Source organism: Pleurodeles waltl, chromosome 6, assembly GCF_031143425.1.
Source record: "Pleurodeles waltl isolate 20211129_DDA chromosome 6, aPleWal1.hap1.20221129, whole genome shotgun sequence".
Taxonomy (NCBI): domain Eukaryota; kingdom Metazoa; phylum Chordata; class Amphibia; order Caudata; family Salamandridae; genus Pleurodeles; species Pleurodeles waltl.
The window spans coordinates 980,878,797-980,889,521 of record NC_090445.1 but is presented as its reverse complement, the minus strand read 5'-3'; positions in this window follow the sequence as shown (position 1 = coordinate 980,889,521).

The window sequence follows — 10,725 nt, the reverse complement described above, 5'->3', positions numbered from 1 at the left end:
CCCTCTTTTGTACTTCTACATACAACAGCAAAATGACCGACTTTTTTACATTTAATACATTTTTTTCCTAACGCTGGACATTTGGGATTATTACCCAAATGTGATTTTGACTCACATCTGTAACATTGTATACTTTTCCTTCCATAGTACTTGCTATCTTTGTCTTTAGTGTCTTTAGTCTTTTGATCCTGTACCATATATACATCTGTATTAGAAACATCTACAGATGTTAAAGCTTTAGTGGACAGTAGCGATCTCTCAATTCCTTTGGCTATGTCAACAACCTCTTGTAATGTTGGATTTCTGCATGCCAACAACCTTTCTTGTATTTTTTTTTAATAACATTGAAATACAAATTGATCTTGAATATAGGTATCTGTCATCTCATTAAATTCGCATGAAGAAGCTAAGACTCTCAAAGAAGCGATGTACTCCTCTACGCTTTCATTCTCCATTTGCTTCCGTTTGAAGAAACTGTGCCTCTCCACCATTACATTGGGCTCCTCTGTGAATTGTTTTTCCATACGTTTAACTGCTTCCTCATACTCGTTCAATGGAATAAATTGTCCAGGAGGCGATTCATACTCCGGTAGATTATCAAAGATTTCTTGACCTGTATTGCCTAATAGGCCAAACATCAATGCTTTTTTCCGTTCTGGATCAAAACAAATTCCATCAATAGCCACAAAGTAATTTTCAAATGCTCTATGCCAATTTCTCCATTTCATTACAGGTTTGCCAGGATTATTTAAAAACAACGCAGGTTGGTTAATAAAATTATTATGAGCCATAGTTTATTTATCCCTTTAAATATTTATTAATATATATATATATTTTTTTTTATATATATATGTATTCCACAGTGTCCAAAACGTTCTTCAAGAATCTGAAACTCTCCTGCAAAATTAAAATGGCTACTGTATACTCCTTGGTCAATTGAAAGCAATGTATATCCAAATCAACATACAAAATGGTCGCCGTTGATGAGTACTTTTATTAGGAATTTGCCCTTGTTTCACTCAATTTGCCCAATCCAAAATGGCTGTTGTTTATGTCACCGCGTTATATCTGTTTTCATTGGAGATTGGGCACAATACAATAACACAAGCAGTACTCCAGCATGACTAGCAACCGTTGCTAGGAAACTAGTACACTTCGTTAATGAGTGCTTGGAGCGGTGATAAATTAATAAGGAATGAGGAAATCCCGAATCCCACGGCTACAGTACCTTTTTGAAAAGCGGTGAGTACTTTGAAGATAAAAACGCCGTGGTAACAGTTGCTAAAACTTTCCTCCACCGGATCCACAATATAGAATATTCGATGAGCCTAAACAACACTCGTCGCCAAATTGTTGTAATCAAAGATGTACACACTTGCAGATGTTCTTTGTGTTTCTTTTATTTCAAGAAGCATCAATAATAAAGGCTCACCGACAGCGTCCGATCAGCAAAGCCTCCTCTCCCAACTGACTTTGATCTCCCACACAGAATTCTACATTCTACATTCTATAACTATCTAGCGTTCTATCTATCTAGTATTACAACAAGGGGTAACTGGCAAGGTAGTCGCCGATTGCAGCGTCTCCCACAAACTGTTACAGCAAGGCTGTGAAACACAGTACGAGACTTCTAAGAAAGGCCATGCAGCAGTGCAAAAGAATGAGGAACACGGAACACCTTAGTAAGCTAGCCTTCGCTAGAAAATACAATAATAAGATAATATGGCAACATAAATTACAACAGGAACCGCAATGGCTTCACGTTTTTAAATTACTAAGATTCTCCAATCAGGCAGAGTTCTGGAAGTATATTAACAACCTAAAGGGTCGCTCTTTGGACAAACATAATGTTGTATCAGCTGCTTCCTGGGTGAATCATGTAAAGAAATTGTACTGTAATCCTTGTCCCAATTCAAACGTTTGTGTCTTGGGCGAGCAACTGGACATCCTGCCACCGTTCCGATCATCCCCACGGTCAATGGCCTGCAAAAGAGTAGCCATAACTCATCCTCGACCCTGGTAGTTCACAACCAGGTCACTAGAATATTGAAATGAATGAGATAAGATGGCGCTCCGAGACATAGTGGTCTCCCAGGATTCCCTGATTAAGGAAAGATGGATCAGGGAAGAGTGTATTTTGTCATGCAATCAGTCGGGCTTTATGGAATGGGCATCCACCATTGATAATATCATCGCACTGGCATTCCTGGAGGATCGGGCAAACTAACTCACTGCCCCCCCCCCCCCTCCCCCCCCCCCCCCCACCTTTTTCGCATGCTTTGTGGATTATACTGTTGCTTTGGATGGGGTGGATCAGCAAATTTCGTTGAACAAACTGTGTAGCTGGGGATTTTCGAAAAAAACTGCTGGATGCAATAATCTCCCTTTACACTCCTACATGGGTGAGAATTAAGTTGGCACACCACATAGAAATCCGCAAAGTAAACACTGATAAAGGTTTAAAGCAAGGATGTGCCCTGTCATCAATGCTTTTTAATCTGCATACAGTTGATCTTGGGCAGGCATTAAAAACCGCTACTGTATCCGCACCCAAAATTGTTTAGACACGTTTATTTCTGATGCAGTGCGAAGATGATATGGTCCCAATGGATAATACCAAGAAGGGGGTTGTAGAAAGCCTTGGATCCTCTCAACAGATAAAACATCAAAAACAAAACTGGTCACAAACAGACCTAACGATTTCTGTCCAGGCCGGCTCACACGGGCAGAGAACCTCCCCCATCCCGTCAACTAGGGGTGTAAGGCAGGGATGCACCTTAGCCCCTTTTCTTTTTCTGATTTACATTAATGGGCTCTATGATTCACTGTTAAAACATGCAAAGGATATACCGAGGATGGGCCAGAGACAACTTCCAGTTTTATTATATGCAGACGATGCAGTTTTAATTGCTCGTACAGCAAACGGTTTACAAGGACTACTGGATGTATTTTATGATTTTATGTTGAACCTTGATCTGAAAGTAAATTACCCCAAGACTTTTGTTATGACTTGTGGCCCACGCAATACAAAGTCTAAACAATTTACTATGGGAGGGCACACCCTTACTAAGGTCAAAGAATTTTGTTATCTAGGCATGTACATGAGTTCCTCTCTGTCCTGGAAGACACACATTAATTTTAAGCTTCAACAGTTGATAAGGAACAACGAAGCAATTTTTCGCTTTTCAAATAAATTAGGTCACAGGCCCCCTGCACAGTTGAAAATTCTTTACAATTCCAAATGCACTGCATCAGTCCTTTACGGGGCAGGCGTCTTGGGCTATAATAAAATACCGTTTCTCCAGAGTGTTGAAAATAAATTCCTGCGCAGATTATTGTTGGTTCCAAAATGCACCGCAAATATCATCTGCCATGAAGAACTTGGTCAGTGCTTTTTGGAGGATAGGGTCTTTTTGGCCCCCCTATTACTCTGGATCAGATGCTGGTCAAACCCTACGGCAAGTTTGGTTCAAGACTGTATCTCTTACTGTCTACATTTGGAAAATTCAAATAGGATTCCTTGGCTTATGTTTTTGCAAAACTCCTTTGAGAACCTAGGCCTTAGATACATGTTTGATGACCCTCATTTGTTAACTATAAACTCTAGGTCTGTCTTGAAGTCTACTTACTTCAAGCATATATCAGAGCTGAGATTTTATAATTCCCTGAAATTGAAATCCTTTGATTCCTACTCTCGGATCGTGACCGTTCCATGCCTTGAACCCTATTTGACTTGGTTTTCGAGTTTTAGAACAATTTCCCTTTTAACACTTTTTAGACTTAATCTAATTCATTTTAAGGTAGCTTTCCCCGAACCATGTTTCTGGAAAAAGGATTTACCACTTTGTCCCTGTGACTCCAAATCAACTCAGAGCACTTTGCACTTTTTTCTTTTTTGCCCTTTATACGCTACTCCTAGAGGGGCTTTTATTTTACCTACGCTACGTCTTCTTAGACCCATTCATTTTAAGGAAGCCCTACTATATTTTCAGAGATTGTATGATATTCAAATTTGTCATCATGTATTAGACTTTGTCACAGCTTCCTTAAGTATTATGAAAAGGCCTACTCCTTTTTAAAAATTTTATGCACGTATAGTATATCATTTTAAAGCCAATATTTGTACTTTTTTGACTTTGTGATTTTTAATTATGTCTTGTATATTTATCTATGTATGTTAAGGGGTTTTAGATTGGATGCTCATGTGGTGTTTTCAGCAATGGTATTAAGTTTTATTTTTTATTATTTATAGATCAGTAAATGTGTCTTGGTTTGTACTTTTATGGCAACTGCCGAATAAAGTTAATTTGACTGACTGACAGTACTAAACCAAAGATTCTCCCTTTGGGTGATTCCCAAATAAAAGCGAGTTGCAGTGGTCATTGGGCAACTTAAAGAAAAATAAGTGATACAAAATACTATTACTTAGGTGTGTGGTTCACCAGTAATAGAAACTCAAAACTGCATCCCATGCACATGGAAGAGGAAGGAAAGGCAGTGACTTATGCTTTGTGTAAACTTTGCTCAAATATGTATAGCCCATCCACAGAAGCAATACGGCGGTAATACAAGCAAAACTCCTCCCTATCATTGGGTACGGCCAATTTGCTTTCCCGGGGCCTTAACACTAATAATGGAAAGGGCACATCGCCAAGCCCATAAGAATATATATGCAATACCTTTACATGTTCGAAACTCACTCGTATGCTTAACTTTGACCTGTGCAAACAATCTCTGGAGAACATGGCAGCTTTTGTTGGCACCACCATAAAGTCTGTGCGTCTACTGCTAATGCAATGAAAGAAATCTTGAATGAGATATTTGCGGTCTGGAGTAACCACTAGTTTGACTATCTTTCAACAGCACATGATAAACTAAGCCTGGCCTGGGAGAACTGGGAAAGCAGCCCAATCCCACCTCAGTACTGAAAATTGCACTGAAGAAAAAATTATGTTCCTCTCTAGATAAGAAGATATCAAAAGCTTAGAGGAGTCCAAATCAAGTATTAATTCAATCTTAGATTCAAGCAGAGAAAAGCCTATCCAGTCTTACTTGAACAGTGCACTGAGGACAACAATAAAGCACATTTTATATGCAAGACTTACAGACAAACTAACAAAGGGTTACACAGAAGCTGGAAGCTACCCTCAGAGCCGGGCCAGTGCAGGCTGTGCCCCCAGAGGGAGGAAACCCTGGAACATCCAATATGCATTTGCCTGGTTCTTCTTAATGCATGACGCACTTTACTAAAACCAGTCTTACTTGCACAATGGGTACACTCCTGTAGGGCAGCCAAAGAGTTACTTTACCGCCCTGAGACTCTGGCAGATCAGGCAAGGGTTGGTAAATATATGACTATAACTCGAAGACTGCTAACTGGCTGGCCCAGTAGCTACTGAGACACAGCCTTAGTATTATCTGGCTCCTGGCAATCTGCACCTGTGCATGTAAATATGATCCGGCTTAAACATTTTACTGGTTACCGTAATGCCTAAACTGGGATGGTAAGGAATCTTAACCTATGTTGTATGTGCATTTTATCCTGTTTTATGTCGAAATGTGCTGCCTTTTTGTAACAATTTTAATTAATTGAACAAATACATTTATTACTCAGTCTTCCGAAACTTAAATGCTTTCTTATTGTGCAAACGATATGTCCTCTCTACAAATTACAGGCTCAAAACCATGCTGCAGCTGAAGGGAGCTGTTGTGTGTGACAGACCTGCACAAGGTGTGTTTGGTGCCTGGCCTCAAGTCACAGCTTAGTTATATTAAAAGTGCGTTGTTATGCACACAAATGCAATTCAAGTCCGGGAGGCGGAACTGTAGATTGAGGAAAACAAGAGGAAGACCCTCTCCAAATCACAGGCCCTTTTCTTAATCCCCATCACATTGTTGGTCCCCATTCAAAGCCCCAAAGTAAGTATAAGTCCAAATGCAAACATTAAACGGGAAACTCAGTCCTCTCCTCCTCCCCACTCTAGTTCAAAATAGAAGATGTACCAAAATGAATAATTCACCCATTTGACCTCCCCAGTTTCGGAGCTCATACCTTTGTTCATCGCAGCCCTCCACAAGTTTCCTGGCAAGATGCAGCAGATTGCAGCCTGATGGAAGGCCATGCTGCATTTTTTCTGATGGCTATTTCTAACGGCAGATTCCTCACCTTGTGATTATTCCTCAGGTTTCCGAGTGTATGTGGGAACTTACAAACACTGCTCCTGTGTGCTGGTATGTGGCATTGTGTGGCTGCGGGCCGTCATTGTTCCACTCTGTAAGTGACATGCAGAGCCGCATATAAGTGTGACCCATGTGCACTGATGTTCGTTCCTTTCTTTCTGTGCCTTTGGACGTAGATCTGGTGCTTCTCATTAGTCTTTCAGAACTCAAATTATATCAAAATTTACAATTGTGCAGGTATAAATGTCACCTTCTAAATCGAACAGGCTCAGACCGTGTAGGGACTGTCACAAATAGATGTCTGTGATGGACCTTCATGAAGTATGCTTATGGTGTCTAAGATTGGAGCATGACTTTAGGGACTGTGATGACTGCGCCCAGATGAAACCGAAATCTATACAGGAGTGTGAGGCTAAACTTTGTCACCAAACACTTGAAGACTCCACATCCGGTCGAAGCCCAAAGGAGGTCCTGTTCCCATTCCTGAAGACATTCACACAGCAAATCATCATCATAGTGGAAGTCCTCAGGTTAAGTCGGAGAAAAACCAGAAGAGGTTGAAGTAGGAATTGGCCTCCTCCCACCACTGTCGGATTGCAGATAGGGAGGGAAGGCATCACCTTGCATCCGAGTCTTGCTTCCCATCTCCATCAAGGCGGATTCAGCATCTAGGTCTGGCAAGTCCTTAATTTCCAGGTCCGTCAGCAGTGTTGTAGAAAGTATAGGACTTCAAAGAGGCCATGCTGACTTTTTTTTGGCACTTTACCAGCTCCCTTTTGCACACCTTCGTGCTCCAAACATTTGCAGGGTCCTCCAATTGAAATTCTGCCAGCAGGTCTGCCTTTGGTGGCATCTGTGGCCCCTGAAAGCATACCTGATCCAGCACTGACTGTGATGCAGACATCTGGCCCGGTACATCCCCTGCATCATTGATGCCGATGCTGGCAATGCCTTTGTGAAGGATGTGCAGCCTATCCTGCTATCTAACCCAGAGCAGAGTCCACCGTGACCTTGAGCGAGATCACACCCAGCACAGATGGGCACTCGGCCAATAGGTAATCCTTCAGAATCCAATAATTTGCTCTTACTACATGGTAGGATTCAGCTTTACACAACTGTTTTGTCACTGACTCGGACAATGACTGCGACAACTATGTTCCCCAACGTGATGATGAAAACTGGTATGAGGAACCTCATGATGCCAGTGGTCTGGAGAATTCTTCTTCAGATACTGGTCTGTGTCTCTTCCTGGTCCTGGCACAGCTGAAGGCAAATAATTCGCAGTTATGCAAAAGACAGCAGAAATTCTAGTTACAGCTCCCTATCATGGAAGTGAAGACAAATGTGTTAACTTAGCTGCGTCAATCAGGTCAGGCCCCTACAGAGCCCCCTGTTGCCATGTTATGAAGCCCTTATGGATACCCTTTTGGGTATGTGGCCGAAACCATGTTCAGGTTTGCCTGTTAACAGCCATGTCTCTCATCATTATTGTCCTGCGCCGAAAGACCCAGCCTTTCTTACTCCACATCTGAAGCCAAAGAGCTTGGTGATACAGGGGCTCACAAGCAAAGTAAAACCCAAATGCTTTTCCTTCTACTCTGCCTGATCATGAATCTAAAAAAACAGAGACATTTTGAAAACTGATTTTCTTCTTGGTGAGCCTTGCAATAAGCTCACTAACCACCTTCTAGGCAGCTTGATCATGCTCTTTGGGATACAGTAGAAAGAAAATAGGGCAACCCAATAAAATACTGGTAAATGGCCAACAACAGGGTAGTTTACAAAAAGGTTATAAATTGGTTTGGTGCATTTGTTTGTCCTAAAAATTAACAAGACAATGAAAATGACTCACTCCGAGATTAAATCAGAAAGAAAGACCAGACATAATTGTTGAACCTAATAAGTATTTATATTATATGAAAAGAGAACCACATGGTACATAGTCAGTGTGGTCTTGCGCCCTGTCTCTGGAGGCTCTGCTGCTCTGGAAGTGGCTGGATTGACAAAACATTTCTCTGATGGTAAACCACCTATTGGGTTTCTCTAAACTCCAGGTCAAGTTAACTCTGCCTCCGACTCTTAGTAGACTATGAATGGCAGTTGTATCCAGATGTGGCACAGGGCATCTTCTAGGAATGGGGAGAAACCTGGCTTGATATTTTCACCACTGTCAGGACTATGCAATGTCTGCATTTTTACACATTGAAGTTTCCAAAGCAGCTTTCTCTCTGAGACTGCTTTAATCTAGAATGATACTTGGGACTCCTGTATGCCTTTCTGCCACTGCCTCTCTCACCCGGAGTTCTGAAGCAGATCAGGAATGACCAGTGATAAGATTTTTGAAAGGTATGCAACATTTATTTCTGCCAAAACCTTTTGTAGTTCTGTAGTGGGAGTTCCACTTTGTTCTCACTTTTTTGATGTGCACTTCTTTTGATCCTCTGCAGAATAGTCCTTTGAGTCCTTTGAGACTTCTGACATTGAAGACTGTCTTTCTCATCACCAAATCATCATCTAGGCTTCTAAGTGAGCTACGAGCTCTTTCTGTCAACCCACAATAAACAGTGTTTGTTCTGGATAAATGGGGTTAAAAACCCAAGCTTCCTTTCTACCAAAAGTGGTCACTTCTTTTCATCTCTAGAAGGCTATCACCCCTCTGCCATTCTTTGCTCCATCTCTTGCCTTTAAGAAGGAAAAGAGGCTCCATCATTTGGCCCTTACGAGGATGTTAAGTTTTAATATCAATCACACCAAAGAATATTGAGTGGGCAATCAGCTTCTTGTAGGGTTTTCTAAAGCAGGGGCAAAGCAGTGGAAAAAACAGACCATGCTTAAAGATCTGCTAGGCAATAATGAAGAAGCAGCTCCCAGAAGGGTTGCAGGCTCATTCCACCAGATCCGAAGCTGCTACCACTACGTTGGCATGTGGAGTGCTTGTCCTGGGCATTTGGCAGGCGGATTCATTGGCATAAGTGAACACCATCAGCAAACAATACTGCCTTGGCTATTTGGCCTTGTAGAACCTTTTGGTCTGAGCCATTTCATGGACTCACCACCAGGGTAGGCACTGCGTTGGTACCTGTTCACAAGGCAAATCATCTCTGGGTAGATATATGCTTCAGAAGGGCAAGTTACTTCATTAGCAATCTTTCATGTGGACTCTTCATCTGTAAATTCCTCACCAACACAAAGCTCCCCCTCCCCATCCTGTGGAATGGACTCTTTTCCAATCTAAAAAGGTCCTAACCTAGAGATCTGCACTCTGGTCAAGCCAATTTGCTGATTGCCTTTGTGTCACAGTAGCACTTTCATGTGGCCCCACTCATCACTTCTGGAATAGAGCAACGTTGCTGTAGAGTAGAGCAATTCCACCTACCAACACACAGGAATACTGCTTTTGTGTTTCCAGATCCAGTCTGATGCCTGGGGGAATATTCACAAGGTGCGTAATCTGCCGATGGGTATACACCAGAACGAGCGTTACTGAAGGTAAGTAAATTGGACTTTAGGAAACCCCATTTATAAAGATGGTTATGCTAGATGTTTTTTGAGAAGAGTTCTAATATTACACTAAGGCTTAAGCGTACATTATATGTACTACCTAAAGCGCATTCCACCCAAAAAAGTCTACTACTGTAGCCTTTTTAGAGAATTCATGTAGCAACGTTTGTAAGGCTGCTATCTGCTCAACGCCACAAAGATTCACCAAGCACTACTATGTATATATTGGGAGGTGGGGAGACTTTAGTTGGCCAAACAGTGTTTAAAACTTTGTTTCAGACATCTGCACCATCCAATCTTTAGCCACTTCCAAGGGGGAGGTACTATGTCACAGTCTGTGCATAGCATGTATATCTATGGCGACACATGCTACGAACAGCAAACGTTACAGTGTAACCATCTGTTGTTAGCATATAGTGCTGTTCATTCACATGCGCCCTCCCTCCTCCACAGAAAGGAGAGATGGTCCAAGACGTTTTTCCCTGTTTCAGCCCCTACAATGCACAATACATATATTCTGTCTTACTTAACTACAGTCCCACAAGCATTATTTGTCCACTGAGATAAAAACAACCTGAGGAGCAGCCTTTATCCTTGTGCATTGTGGCCTAAAGGAAGAGCCAAGAGACGTTTTGTGACTGAAGCATCTTTGGGAAAAAAAACGACTTTCATGCCCAAAAACTTGTTGGTTGGAGTTTGCAGAGCACGTGAATTAGTAGCACTAAAAGTTATGAGCAGATGGTTACCAGATAACTAATATTTGCCTTCCAGCCTTTTCCAGGGTTTGAATAGATGGGGAAAGTAATTGGTGAATACCTTTCAGCATGAGAGTTTATGGGTGTGCACAACGTGAGAGGGCATTCCAGCCCTGCAGCAGCCACTTTCTGTCAACTTTCAGCCCCTGTGAGTAGATTTCCTCACTGGAAAACCTTAATGTGAGTAAATACTTTTTGTTGGAAACAAAACGTGTGTAAGCCAGACATGCATGCATAGCTAGCCCATTACCAATTGACTTGGACAAAAATTTGCAGAATTTATTTATTT